Below are 14865 nucleotides of genomic sequence, written 5' to 3'. Positions count from 1 at the left end.
TAGTATAGTTTTCAGAAATATTCTTTCTTTGTTCTCAATTCAAACAAAATCTGTAACCACATGGGATTTATCACATACTACAGAATAACACATTGGCTGATGGAGCCGATTACAACACTGACATTCTATACCCACGACTCTGTCTACAAAGTCTCTAACATCGGACAAACATCATAGCACATATATTCCGACTCGGCAACACTCCAGGAGCAAATGGAGTTGCCAATCCAGCTGAAGCATCCTCTAGCAATGTCCTTTACTCATCTTGGTGTACCTGCGTGGCATGAAACGCAGCCCCCGAAGAAAGGGGGTCAGTACGGAATATGTACTGAGTATGTAAAGCATGGAATACAAAAAACAAAACCATAATCGAAACAAACAGTACAAAAGTAAGTACATTTTCATAATACCAAAAGACCTATCTTTTTCAGAATGCAAATCGTGTATACCGATGTCATATGTCAGAAGAAGTACAGAAAACAAGTAGATCATCCAGAGTGCCAAAATACGTATTTTCCAAACACAGACCGTGCGTGCCAACATCGTATGTCATCATATACATACACACATAACTGATTCATATATAACATCATAATGCCGAGGAACGTACGACCCGATCCATATATATAACATATTAGTGCCGAGGAACGTTCGGCCCGATCCATAAATGTATTTGCTGTGGAACGTGCAGCCCGATCCACATACACATGTTATATTACTGTGCCACGTGCAGAAGGTTAGTACAGACCATAAGCACGATATGCAGTGTAATAGAAACAACTTACTGGAAACACGAATCATGCATGCCAAGAACGGTATCCGGCCCCTTACGGGACCCGGGGAGCGTGGCGTCACCCTGCCTTTGGCGCCACACACATCATACTCCAGAAGATTTGCCACACATCATAATATCACATTATAAGATCAGAATATACATATACACATATATGGTTCGGCGAACCATGAACACATCATAAAACCATAATACATCATACTCCGGAATACATATATGGCACCCGGCCCTCAAGTAAGGGACCCGGCAAACCATGGGCACAATATATACCGGCCCGGGACTCGGTGAAAGAGATCACGACACATGCACGAGCAGAGTAGTGAGAACTATATGCACATAAATCAAGACTCGATTGATACGTACACTTACCGACATCTGAAGGCTCAGAAACAAGTTTCGGATAATTCGGAGTTAGTATAAGACAGTTATGAGCATTTGAAGTACAGAACGTTCCATAAGCGTTTCAGAAGCCATTTTTTTTGGAAAATCAAGGCCATAATCATGTCAAGTACATTTCGGATATCGTTATGGATCAATTAAATTAGAGTTTTTGGAACCATATGCACATATCAAAATATATCGAAGACTCGATGGAATATTCGAACGTGCTAGCATTTGCAAATCAAAACTTTATGCATATCAATTATTTTTCGAATGCCATTTGGAAACGTATCAACAAACTTCGGACATCATAGATATACATCAAAACCATATGAGACAACTTAGGGGAGTCAAAAATATTAGCCATCCTAGTGGCTCTAAGAATGGAAATTTCTTTGAAATCATACGTATACGTCATTTGCTCGTTTCATAAAAATCATGCCTAAAGAAAGAAAGGGTAAGCCTTACATACCTGCTCCACGTCCTATTAGCTACGTTTATTCGTCCAAGCTCGTTAGTCTACATTCAAGGAGATTTACATAATCATTAGACATATTGTCATACACTTATCTTAATCTTTCAAGTAAACTCGCTTATAATCTGCCGAAATTTCGGTAGCATTTCCCCAATAAATACACCATCCCGAGAATCTAACTCGGCCAAATCAACAATCAACAATCTGAGAATTCGACTCGGCCAAATTATCAACAACAATACCAACCATCACACTAACAAATTCAACAATCAATCCAAAAATATGTATATTCTAACATTAACAGCCTTCGTCACACAATTCGACGGCATTTCATATACATTCAATTCCATCACATATATTCAAGTTAACACCAATGATCCCACATTCAAATATTAATCTGAAATCATTCTAACATGATTCAAGAATACTTCAAACAATTTACATAATATTCAAAACAACCCATTCAACATCCTACTTCATCCGAAACCTTCCAAATTAAACAAAACAATGACAACTCATTTCCTTCCTTCAATTCATGGGCTATACTAATAATTCACATACTAAAACATTATTTCCATAGATACAAGAAATGATATTATAGTCACATTAGCTTCCAAAACCACCTTCCAACACTTACAACTTCAACTAGAATCATCCAACTTTCATTATCAACATAGAATCCACAACAACAACAATCAAAACACTAGATAAAATAATTGGTTTACCATTCCTACACCATACACCTATACACGGCCAACTCCACACAACACGGCTCAACACAACACATATTATTTTCATGATTTTCATTCATTTCTACATACTACAACATACACAAACCTTCCATAACATATAAAAGAATATGAATTCTTACCTTTTTCCTCAATTTCCCACTTGACTATAATTATGAACTTGCAACAAAGAGGGAATTTCTTGCTCCAACAATTGTACTACGTTCAAGAGGACCTTCAAATTAGTAGGAATACTAGAAGAAAATATTTTTTTGGATCAAATTTGGAGGCTCCAATTTTTCTCTTCTTTGGCCGAATGGCCTTTATTTTTGCTTTTCTACAAGGTTCTTGAAAGGTCTAAGTGTTAAGAATGAAAAAGATGACTAATTGGTCATCTTTTTATGAATACATATTAGGCCTCCATGTAGGCCTTGGGCCACCCCACATGGCCGGCCACTTTGGCCCAAATTAGTTAAGCCCACTTTCTTTTCCTTTTTTTTTGTTTTGTAATTCATGAAAAATTTATTTTCCGAATTGAAAATTTTCCCTTAGCCTTCCTCCATATTTCTATGAGTCATCTTGCGAATTTCCCTTTTTACCCTTTGCCTTTCTCAATATTTCTATACTAGTAAACAACTTGCTCATCTAAATAATTTTGGAAAATAGTCTTGCCTTTGACTTTTCGCAATTATCTCGAATTATCCGATCGTACAAAATTGTTATAGCCGTATTTTGCACGTTTGGATATTTCAAAGTCGTCGTGGAAAGTTAAGGGCGAGACCATTTTCAAAAAATTATTTTAATGTACAAGTTGTTATGAATATTATTTATGACTATTATTAGTATGGAAATGTTGGAAAGGCCATGGGTAGAAAGAGAAATTCGCAAAATGGCTTATGGTAATATTGTGGAAGGCTAGGGGTAAAATGGGAATTTCACAAACAGTCTTGAAAGTTCATGAAACATTCCAAGTTGGCCGTGTGGCATATGTGGTATATGTCCACATTTTATTATTTAATGGGGGCTAATTATAAATTACAAAGATGCATGGGCCAAAGCTTGCACAAGAAGACATTTAGTCTTCTTGTTATTTTCAAAACAAAAAAAATCTACAAAAATGGAGGAAGGGGATCATGTGTCTATATTCTTATTTTAAGGGACTTAAAAATAAATAGAAGAAGTGGTGGAAAGAATATATAATAAGAAGACCATTAGTCTTCTTTGACCAATTTGGAAAAATTCAAGAAAAAGAAAGAAATTTCTAGAAAAATATGGAGAGAAAGGCATGTGCCCCTCACATGTTCATAATAACTATATATATATATATATACATAGAGAGAGATGGCCAAGCAAGACAAAATATTCATCTTCCAATTCAAGAAAAACTTGAAGAGAAAATATAGTAGTATTCGGCCAAGGTTGGCTAAAATGGAGTCCATGGAATTGATCAAGAAAAAACATTTTCTCCTAGTACTCTAAGTAATTGGAAGGTCCTCTAAAACATGGAAGAGTTGTTGGAGCAAGAAAATCCTTCACTTGGACAAATCCATAACCTTGACTAAGAGGAAACATGAAAGGAAAAGGTAAGAATTTAACCTTCTTTTATATGTTATGGGTGATTATGAGTGTTGTAGAATGAAGGAATCCATGAAATTCATGAAATATGCATATGTATGGTGTTTGGCCGAAAATGTGTTGCATGGTATAGAAATGATGAATTAATTTTATGTAGTATGTTGGTTGTTGTTATAATGTGTAGAAATGGATGAAAATTTATAAGGATATGTGTGTAGTTGTTGTGGCCGAAAATAGGGGTGATGTTGTGAGATATGATGAATCGAATTTATGTAGCATTTTGATTGTTGTTGTGTGGTGGATTTTATGATAAATGAAGGCTTAATGGTTTGAAATGAATATGAAATTGTTGGTGTGTTATGGAAGGAGTTAGTGCGATTTTGTTATGGCTTCTTATATTTGTAAGAATGATATTGTTAATGTGTAGGCTATAAATATAATTCATGAACTTGAAAGTGAGCCATTGTTTGGAAGATTGTAAGTTGGGTGGTGGTAATTGAATGTGAAAGAAGGGTTAAGTAGTTATTGTCCTTGTTGGAATTGGAAAGTGTTGGATGAAGTAGCATGTTGATTGAATTGTTTTGAAAGTCATGTGAATTATATTGAATTAAATAGAATTGAATGTTGGAGTGTTGCTAGAATAATTGCTAGTGTTGTTGTTGGTTTGGCCGGGTTGAATTCCCGGATTGTTGTTGATTGAAATTGGCCAAGATAGATTCTTGGGGACGATGTATTTACAGGGGAAATGCTGCCGAAATTTCGGCAGACAAATGTTACTTTAAAATCCCACTTCTAAATGCTCTAATTAAGGTTTGGTAAATGTGACCAATTTGTAGATTTTGGTGAATTTGGAGCTTGAGTTTGGAGAAGAAAAAGGAGCGGAAAAGGTATGTAAGGCTTCACCCTTTCTTCTTTGGCATGTCTTAGACATAATAGGTCGAATACGAGCCTCGGGGACAACTCTATTCTCCGGAATCCGCACCTAAAGTTTCCCTTTTTTTCATTCAGTAGAATTGAATTAAAAAGTGTGCAAAATGTTGGAAGAATTTCCTAAACCTCTAGAACTCGCATAAATAGGACCCGACTACCCTAAAACACTCACAAGTAACGCCATGACATGTAATATATGTAAATTTGTACGCCGCCTCATTTGATCCGAGGTGGGCCCACTAGTTCCCGGATTTACCTTATTGTTCCGCTTGACTTACTTTGAAGCTGAATCCAAAAGAAACCTTCGATCCTTATTCCATTACCAAATGACAAGTACTGTACCTATCCCAACGAGAATACTTCCATCATGATAATGATAACGATGATGTCAGAAAAGAGAATATGCCTATGATAAGTACGACAAGAATGATTCCACGACTAAGAGTCTTGAGCTAAAAATCCAATGTGAATATGAAAGTGTTATACTAGTTCTTGAACCTTAATTTTATTCCGTAGCTATGACACTAGTTTCTAAAAGACTTCAAAGAATATGAATGGACGGATATAATGCCCATGATTTCATTCTATGCTCTCTCTTAACGCTATTTTCGGTTGGTAGTCTCGCCTTAAAATACTCGTTCCTTCAAGGTGAGACAAAGTGACCATGAGTATTCCATAACGTAATCAGAGGTCACCGACCTTACGTCACTCCGATGGACACATGACTTCTTTGGGCTCTCATGCATGCCAGTTGTATGACATATGTATATGAACATGAATATGTATATGTATATGTACATGGGGAAAAAAGGGAAGGGCCACTGTTATATCACCACCTGATTCAGCTGGATTTCGTCCCGGACGCGGGATGCCCGGACGCGGGATATGGGAGAGCCGGATACGGCGTCTGTATTTGTGATATATATATATATATATATATATATATATATATATATATATTGGGACACTGTTGGGGAGGGGGGTGGGAGAGCCGATGTACTCGGCGTCTGTGAATGTAAATGAAGGACACCGTTTTCTGAAATGTTCTATTTTTCTGTATATGTAAATAAGAAACACCGTTTCCCTAAAAAAGAAACTAAGCATGCATGACATCTGCAGAAAGGCATTCCTATGTACCGGTTACATCTGTTCCAAGATAAGCTCCATATGTCTATTCCGTTATTATTCATACTGTATATTCCTTTATTATGTCACTATTCATGCCTTACATACTCAGTACATTACTCGTACTGACCCCTCTTCTTCGGGGGCTGCGTTCATGCCGCGCAGGTACACCAGCTGAGCCACAGTTATCATAGAAGATGTTCCAGCGGAGTTGGCGGGCTCCACTTGTTCTGGAGTGCTGCCGAGTCAGAGTATATGAGCTATGGTGTTTGTTCAATGTTAGAGACTTTGCAGACAGAGTCATGAGTATAGAGTGTCAGCTTGGTAGACGGCTTCACCCGTCACAATGTTATTACGTTTCATATCGCGGGTCCCATATGATGATAGACATTACTTATGAAAAAAAAATATTGGAGGGCTTACCATGTATTTATTTCTTAATTGATACAAGAGTTTATCTATGTAATAAGAGTCAGCGGGTTCGCTCGGCTCCAGATATGGGGTCGGGTGCCCATCACACCCTAGTAAAGTCGGGGTGTGACAAAAATACGGGTCATAATAACTATTTTCTACGTCTTGTCACCCGCAAACTGACGGGCAAACAGAAGTAGTTAATAGGACTTTAGGGAATATGTTGAGGGCTATTCTAAAAGGAAAATTCACATTTTGGGAAGAACATTTGGCCATCGTAGAGTTTGCCTATAATAGAACTGTCCATTCTTCTACAGGTAAGTCTCATTTTGAAGTTGTTTATGGCTTTAATCCCCTCACCCCCCTTGATTTGCTGCCTTTGCCTATTGATAATATTGTTAATCTTGATGGTAGGAAGAAGGCTAAAATGATGAAGAAGATTCATGAACAAACAAAGCTTGCAATTGAGTGGAAGAATGAGCAGACTGCCTTAAGGAGAAATAAGGGGCGAAGATCTGTTATTTTTAAGCCCGGGGATCAAGTATGGGTGCATTTCAGGAAGGAAAGCTTTCCTGCCAAAAGAAGATCCAAACTAGACCCAAGAGGAGATGGTCCATTTGAAGTCCTTGAAAGGATTGGAGACAATGCTTACAAACTTGATCTTCCTAGTGAGTATCAAGTTAGTGCTACTTTCAATGTTTCTGATCTTTCCTTATTTGATGCAGGTTTAAATTCGAGGACGAATTCATCTCAAGAAGAGGGGAATGATAGCATCCATGGTAGCTCAGAATTATTGAAGGACGTGGATGATGATTTGGAAGTTCCAAGAAGACCCATGACAAGATCTCAAACGAGGAAATTGCAAGACAAGCTTAATGGGCTGCAATCAACAATTCAAAAGTGTCTTGTGATGGAAGAAGAGCTCCAGCCCAATTCAGATTTTTTTCTCAAGTCTTACACTTATTTGGAGGCCCAAATCAGCCCCAAAAGAAGAAGTTTCCAGCAGCCCAAATATTAGTTTCTAGAATAAATATTTAATTGTTGTTATAATCTATGTTGACTTGTATTGGTCCAAGTGTGGGTAGTCTTCTAGGTTGTTTTAATCTATGTTGACTGCCTTGGTCCAAGTGTGGGAAGTCTTCTATGCTTCTAGGGAAGATAATTCCCATTTATTTCTATTTTGACTAACTCCTTCTTTACAACTATATAAAGGGGTGATTGTCATTCATTGTAGATCAGATTTTGAAGAATATATTATATTGAGAGTTCTTTTGAACCTTTGTGGCATTACTTTAGGATTTATCTTTCAACCTAACTAGTTCTTAGTTCAAGGTAGTAAGATAATTTATTCTTTGATATCTTTGATTTCTTTTTGGTATTCTTTCGAAGGAGATTAGTTCTAAATACTAATTGTTATCTTAAGTTACTCATAAAGCGGTCAGGATCCGAATCTAATGTTTTTGATTTGTAATCTCAAGTAAAGGCGTTAGATTTCTTCCTATAAATCTATATGTTGTTACTTTGATCTTGTCAAGACTTTAGAACTTACGTTCTTGGAAATTCGTGGATTGTTCCTTCGAATTTCCCATATCTTTTATTTTCTAGTTTTTAGATTCTTTTCTATATTTGCTTTCGCACTTCTTATATTTTAATTATAAGTTTGGGATCTCCCTAACCTCGTTGTTATCAACTGGTCCCAAACAGCTTGCCTTTCACGGACCTAAACTTGAGTTTCACGGACCGTATAATATTTTATGGTTCGTGGAACTCGTCCATATAATATGATCTCGGAAAAACTTCAGTTGGCTCGGGATTTGTGCACGAATTTCTTAGATTTGCTGACTGACTCTTATGGCCCCACATAACCTAGTATTTTCTTCTTTGGGTAGAAAACACCTTTTTACAACTTTGGGAAATATATTTTGGATCAAACTCACCCTTTGGTCTTCTTCTTCCCTATGAAGATATGAAGATGATCAAGAACGTGAAGAACAATTCAAAATTTCAACTACCCTCAATTCATCTCTGAATTCGCTCAAATTTCGGATCTAGGCTCGCCTTCACTTGTAGAACAAAGCCCAATAGATTTCAAGTTGCAATTTTGCTCAAATCAACAAGACTCACTTCAAGTTCTTCAACTCAACAATGGTGAAAATCTCAAAACAACTTGGAATGACTCGAAACTTCAGATTTGAAACCCTAAAACTCTAAGGAACTCAAATCTAACACTAGAATCAACAACAAACAAGGATTTGAATTTTTTTTTTATTTTCGAATTTTGTGGATTTTTTTTTTGAATCAAATCCCAAGCTAGATTTGTTGAAACAAACCTAATTTAGGCTCTGATACCAATTGATACAATAACGGATACGCGGAAACGAGAAATTAAGAAGATAAACAAATGGAAAAGAAAAGATAGATAATTTGACACAACTTAAGATTCAATTTAGCAACCAAAGTTATATAAAACTAAGACCTCTAAATTATCATCAAAAGAAACACCAAATTCTTAAGTTGACCTCAAGGGAATCGAATTCCTAAGCAACCAATCTCTCAACAACACAAGAATCAGCAAGAGCCTACCAAAGGCCTCTCACAAGTTTCTCTCTTTAGAGATAACCCTAAAACACTAAAAATATTCATTCATTCATCAAAACTCCCTATTGAAATGTTTAGTCTACTATTTATACTAAGAAAATAAGGAAGACAACTAGCTCTATTACAATTATACCCTTAATGAAGTAAGGGCCTTGTTTGGATGTCTTCCATGGAAATGAAACTTGAAAAAGGCTTGCATTTAAGTACTAGCCCCTTTTGCATGCATAGCCTCCGTCTCCAAATAGCCTCCCAAGCTATCTTCCATATCTTGAATGTGACGTTCTTAAAGCCTTCCATCTAAGCTATCTCCCATATCTTGAAAGTTATCCTTTGTGGACCTCCCATGATCTTCAAAGACTCCATCTTCATGAAGCTCGATAGAGTTGGTCTTGTATGCGCCTATGTTATAAAGAGCTTCTCTTGAGATAAAGTTAAAAGATATGTGATGAATATGATAATGATGATGATGAGTTCGAGTCTAGAGATGCTAAGGCACATGATATGATATTGTTACGAAACTAATAATCCTTATATGATTCTTTGACGTTATCCATTGCTGCTAGACCCACCTGATGATGCTAGTCCCTTTTCTTCCTAAGGCATGACCCCCGTATTGTATCTCCTATGTATTCCATGATTATTAAGAGTTTTCCTATGAGCCAGAGATGAGATATGCTCAATGATGATGATGATGATTCCATAGTGGTCAAACTACATACGACACTCCTAACGCTCCCAAACCCAGCAACACTAGGGACCCACAACTTCCATGAATTTTGTGATATAAATAATAATGCTCTTTATAATGGTAATTCCTATGTTGTGACCCCACGCTTGTTTTCCATATTGTCCTTACTCCTAAAATGTTAGGCTTCTTCCATGATTCTTAAGGCCACCATGACAATGTTGAGGAATGTTCTTCATGACAACGACTAGGATGGTAATTCACCTCCCAGTGATACCCAAGGACTAAAGTTCCACATGTCCTCATGGGATGATTGAGCTTACCGTGTGAGTCTCCGTCACATTCATGATAGTTGGCCTTGTCTTATGTTATCGTTTCCTTCAAAAGTGAGACATGACAGTAATGACGACCATGATAGCGAAAATGATTGTGCTTTCCAGGGAATATAGAAGCATAATTCCCTTATTACGAATTCAGCTAAAATGTCTGAAATGTCCTACTCCTAAGAAAAGCTAGAATTTGCGATTTCTAAGACTCTTAAGATGATATTGATAAGAGATTTCTGAAGTGATGGAAATGATGATAATGAGATATATCGAGCCTTGTTATGGCCGGTTACGGATGATATGTATGTGAATTTGTCAAGCCACTATGTGGCCGAATACGGATACTGTCGAGCCACTATGTGGCCGAATACCAATAATGTTTAATGTGTATGTGTTACACCCCAATCCCGATAGGGCGTGATGGGAACCCAAATCTTACTTAGAGCTAGGCGAACCCTCTGGCATTCACATAATGAAACTGTACATATAATTTTTTTCTTGAAATATAATAAAGTACTTTCAGTCAACCCATAGAAATTTGCGAACGATACTCAATTAATCAAAAACCGAGTAAGTCAAACTGACATATCGGCCTACATAGTCACTTCATGACATCTCAACATACTAACCACATGGCACTATCTGCAAAGTCTCTAAGAGTAAACACCTGAATCATATGAGTCGGGACAGTGCTCCGACATACCCGTACACACACATGATAACCATAATGACTCGGCACTGCTCCAGGAAGAAAATGGAGTTTGCCAATCCCAGCTAATAGACAACCATCCTAGCTGAATACTTTTACATGCAAAACAATCTGGGACTGTGTGGCATGAACACAGCGCCCCCAGGCAAAGGGACGTCAGTACGAACAATGTATCGAGAATGTAAGGCAGCAGTGATCATAAAGAGTCAGGTATAAATCATAATAAAAGTACGAGAAACAACCTGTAATATGGATAGCCTCGAAGGCAGAGAATAACAATGTAAGTAGCCCCGAAGGCAATGACTAGAAATATAAATATATACCGTACCCGGCACTTTAGTAAGGGACTTGGTGAAATGTAAATATATACCGTACCCGACCCTTTAGCAAGGGACTCGGTGACATGTAAATATATACCGTACCCGACCCTTTAGCAAGGGACTCGGTGAAATGTAAATATATATTGTACCCAACCCTCTAGTGAGGGACTCGGTGAACAATGCAATAAAACTGTGCACGAATACGTTCCCGGCCCGGGACTCGGTGAAATGATGTAATAACGCTATGCACGATTAGAATATCAGGAGCAACCATATACAAGCTAAATCATCATTTGGGACTCAACAGAATAATTAGATTGAACCAACACTTGAGAATCAAAGACAACTATCATGTCAAGTACCACTGAGAATTAGAGTTCATTGGGGCCATGTATGTTCGTCGTTCGCTCACTTTATGTAATTCATGCCAAAAAGAAAGAAAGGGATAGCCTTAACATACCTTATCGTCTTTAACACTCAATGTCGGCCTCCCGAACCTGCGTGTCCATGATTAGCACATATATACATAGATTAGTCCCAATTATACTTGTCACGTCTTTACAATCTCATCTTAAGCTAACATGACATCTATTGGAAATCGGGCAGCATTTACCCTACATATCTTACTCCATCCAAACTCCAATTCAATCCCAAAACATCAACAACATCACCAACATCAAACTCATGACAAACAACACAATAATCCACTTTGCAATACCATGAAAATCAGCTCATAACTTCACTTCTTCACAATTTCAATTATGGCCTCAACTACTATCATGTTCTTTACTTTTGAGCTATAATAATCCATCAAACTTAATCAAAAAAAACATTAAGACATAGAACATACCTTATAACATTCAAATTAGACCACCCACAAGATTACTTCACTACATACAAAGCTCTGATTTTCTATCCGGAGGAAACCGACGTGGGCATGGACTCTATGTCGTTCTTCGTGTTTTTCTTCCATCATAGAACTTCATCTTCTTCTTTCTTCAAGGAAAACTATATCTTCTCCCCAACATTAACATATTGATTCCATGAATATATATTCACATTGCTGCCATGAATTGATACTATGTGAAAATGGATATTGCTAATACCATGCTTAAGTGAATATCCAATTCCCCCAAATGTAGGTAGCTGAACGTGTGTATATATATTAGAAGTAAAATCTGGACGTGAATGAGCTTATGGTGCTGCCAATATTTCCTTATAAACATCTTTATCCCAACTAAAATTATGTCCATATCATTGGAAAATCTCTTTTCGTGATTAACTAGTTGATGTTTTGAGCTACTTATTTTGTTTCTTGGTTTTGAATTTTTGCACTCTTTGAAAAGCTTCATGTAATAAGAATTCCAACACTTTATTTATTGCATAGTGGGGTCCATATCCTTTATCTCTTTGATAACTAATGACACCTCCCCCTTGCATGCAACATGTAGGTATACGTAGGATAATAGTCACCCATTGTCTCTTGATTTTCAGCCACGTAATTGCCTCAATTTAGTACTTACCCACCTTGTCCTTTTAAGTAATTACTCTTTGACACTATACCGACATTTAATCGCTTACCCGCATAATAAATTTCTTGATCTCAATTCACTTAAACATTAATCATTTTTAACACACTTCATATACCCATTACCGTGATCATGTAATATAAAATTAGTCCATAGCCTCTTTATGTATACAGCAAAATATTATTTCCAACCATCGTCATCTCATTTTTTTTATACGAACCCAACACGCACAAGGACTTTCACAAGAAGTCAAGCAAGAGAACTTCAAGAGTTACAAGCCTTGTTCATGAAAAATGATGCCTTGGAGGAGATTGGAGAGAAGACTTCGCGAAGTTACAACGTTTGGGAGTTGGCTATCACGACCCAACTAGGGGCCGCGACGGGTACCCGGAGCTAGTTACCGAGCACCGCTCGCTCTACTACTCATCTTACTCATTTAATGCTCTTTTGCAAATTTTATACATGAAAGTATAAGAAAACATATTTTGTATAGAAACATAAATGCTTTATATTCATTTGCCTCTCGGCCATCAAAATAATATATATATATATATATATATATGTAATAACATCTTGTGAGACCATCTAACCCACACTGCGTATCTACGAGCCTCTACTGACATACTGTATATATAGACGGAACAAGACTCCGTCGTGCCCAAAATATGCATATGTACCAAAAGAATAACCATAAGAACCTCCGAACAATGGAGTGCTCTCTATCAGCTGACAGCTACTAAGGATCTAGGCCAAGCTCACCTGCCTGTCTACCTGTGGGCATGAACATAGCGTCCAAAGAAAACGGACGTCAGTACGAATATTGTACTGAGTATGAGAGGCATAAACAATGAAGAAAGACATCACTATGAAACATCTGGATCTGAATAACAATCATAAGGAAAGTAATGCATGCTGTCTTACTTATACTCATCATCATGTCATATATGCATAATATGCAAGATTAGCCCATGTCGGAACGGTGAGATAATCAATAACATTAGCCCGCGTCGTCCATGTCAGAACGGTGTGATAATCAATAACATTAGCCCGCGTCCAGGCCTCCCGCGTTCGGGGTACCATCTCATGCTGCCCACTAGTGGTGTCTGCCCATCCCAAAAGGTCATGGTGTATCCATATAGCTGCCCGCCTTGGCGGTGACTGCCCGGCCAACTAGGCACGGTGTGAAATGCCCATGTCATGCTCATCATAAAATACTTATAGTAATATACTTATCATCATATGCTTATCTTATCATAGTACGTGCATAAGGCTCAAGATCAGCTTTACTCTATCGGGGTGACGTAAGGTCGTGATCCCCCGATCCCATTATGGAGCAATTACTGACATTCTGCCTCACCTTGAAGGAACTAGCACATAAGTTGAGTGTAGGCAATAAATAACTTCATTATCAATATAGCATCATCATACCGTATCTCTTATCTTATATAGACATTTATGAATATAGGCTTTTAACTTTCCGGAAAATGGGAACTCATGAAGAGGATAAAGAGTTTACACTATAGGATTCATGCCATTAGAAGGAAAGTACTAGCCTCACATACCTTGGTTTTTTAACTAAGCTATCGCTCACTTGTTCTCCTTTGATATCACGTCGTTACCTTCATGAGAGAATTCGAATTAACATTAGTTAATTGCCTACAAGAACGCATCGTTAATTCTAGGAAAAATTGGGTAGCACTTCCTTTTTTTATACTACTTTTCCCATGTTCTATATCAACTCCCAACATTCACAATATCACAATCAACAATCAACATTTATGTATATTTAGCAAAATCCACCATTTTCCTCCAATTTTCCCATATTTCTCCTTATAACTCATCTTTGTGTTTTCACGCATTTAATACTTGTTTCATGATATAAACATCATTATAACGTATTCATAATCACAACTCTTCAACTTTCATGATTCAATTCCACTATCATTCAATTATTTCACTATTCACTTAGTAATGACCCACTTTCTATGTTCTTCTACATTTCAAGTATCTAAGCCTTCCAATACCTTAAACAACATGAAATGATCATGAAACTTACCTTGGATGACGGTTGAACAAGTCTTGAGTTGAAATACTTCACTTAGACAAAACCCTAGTTCCACCTTCTTTGGAATTCCTTGACTTAGATGAACTATGAGGAGTTTCACACTCTTGATTTCATGAATTTGGGTGTTATTGATCTTGATTTTCACTTGAATTCTTCGTTTGGAAGTTTCTAGAGAGAGATTGGGTCGTGTAGTGAGAAGGGGAAATAATAAAAAT

At 37.2% G+C, this 14865-nt stretch overlaps 1 long non-coding RNA gene across 1 annotated transcript; it reads left to right on the top strand.

The window, feature by feature from the left end:
- The first annotated feature begins 3881 nt into the window (after nucleotides 1-3881).
- Nucleotides 3882-6360, top strand: LOC132616980 (uncharacterized). Its single transcript, XR_009573523.1, has 3 exons — nucleotides 3882-3960; nucleotides 4789-4839; nucleotides 6173-6360. It is a non-coding gene; the product is annotated as an uncharacterized LOC132616980 (long non-coding RNA).
- The last annotated feature ends 8505 nt before the right edge of the window (nucleotides 6361-14865 follow it).

This window comes from Lycium barbarum, chromosome 11, assembly GCF_019175385.1.
Source record: "Lycium barbarum isolate Lr01 chromosome 11, ASM1917538v2, whole genome shotgun sequence".
In the NCBI taxonomy this organism is placed as follows: domain Eukaryota; kingdom Viridiplantae; phylum Streptophyta; class Magnoliopsida; order Solanales; family Solanaceae; genus Lycium; species Lycium barbarum.
The sequence above is the reverse complement of the archived record's forward strand: the minus strand, read 5'-3'. Positions and strand labels throughout refer to the sequence as shown.